The sequence below is a fragment of the Trichechus manatus genome, unplaced genomic scaffold (assembly GCF_000243295.1).
Source record: "Trichechus manatus latirostris isolate Lorelei unplaced genomic scaffold, TriManLat1.0 scaffold00007, whole genome shotgun sequence".
Taxonomy (NCBI): domain Eukaryota; kingdom Metazoa; phylum Chordata; class Mammalia; order Sirenia; family Trichechidae; genus Trichechus; species Trichechus manatus.
In genome coordinates this window covers 17,822,824-17,824,082 of record NW_004443943.1, presented here as the reverse complement: position 1 = coordinate 17,824,082, position 1,259 = coordinate 17,822,824, and positions in this window count along the sequence as shown.

Here is a 1,259-nt window from a genome sequence, read left to right as displayed (position 1 = left end):
TGGATTGATTTACTTATCGCACCCAGAGGGGAGCCTCTGAAATGTTGGTCACAGTCAAAGAACTGTGAAAAAGTGGAATTTTTTTTCCCACTTAAAAAACGTTTTTGAGTGTGCAAAAGGAAGACGACGGGCCTAGTAATAAGATAAACCTAGGCTTGAATTCTATTACTTACCAGCTGATTACAATAACAACTGTGTTTCTTATCTGGAAAACTAGGGCTAATACCCCCTTCCCCTTGAACGAGAGTATTATTCAGCACTCAGATCAACACATTTTGAAGTTTTTGTTCCTTTTCTTCTTATTTACAATCCACTAGGGCCTAACTAGAAAAGCAAACATTTGATTACTTTTAGTCTTCAACTAAAGAAATCACCACTGGCTTCCAATAAAACCTTTAAACAAAATGGAATGAAGCAAGTCTCACAAATAATAAAAAGCAGCCACTCTGACAGGTTTTGAATACCAAGAGGATTTCAGGCAATAGGTATTACGTCAACAGACACCTGCAGGATTCTTCTGCAGAACATTATAACGGGTCATTTCTTCGCTTATCTGCAAGATTTCTAGAATGCCATGGGAAAATTAACCCTCATTTCAATATTTGGCTTTGGAGCCTGAATATAAAGGCAGCCAGGGTCTAATTTCAGAACTAAGAGGTCGGTGTGTAGCTTCCTGGGATTAACCCTGTTGGAGGCCCACTTCCCAGAGCCTGAGACTCTCCGTTTTGCCACGACCTTAGGGCATTCCGTACTTCAGCTCGCTCTCCCTTTTATCTTTCTTCTTCTGAGCTCTCACCCCCACCCCATTTGGCTGCTTCTCCTTTTCCGTCTTCGCTTTCTCCCTTCAGTGGTCAAAGTAGGAAACGGAAGTATCCATTTGTTGTTTGGTGTAGTAATCGAATAGGATTCTTTAATTAAGGGGGAAAAAATCCCCCCTCCCGGTTCTTTATTTTGCAATGAGTTCAAATGTCCCTAGCTCCCTAAGTGCTCCTAATCAAAGGGAAAAGCCCCACCAAATTTTGGCTCACTTCTGTGAGAATGTTCGGGTGTGTTGGAAGGGTCTGAGTCTCCTGACGCAAATAGAAGTCCCCGGGTGAACAGGCTCGGGATTCCAGGAGGCGCGTGCCACCCTAACTACCCCACCCACGGGAGAGCTTGGGAGAGTGGCTGTCTCTGCCCAGCCGGGGAAGCCTGTCCCGGGAGCGCGAGGGGCGCAAGCAGTGGCCGCGGGGACGCGGCGCGGCTGCCGCAGGGGAACG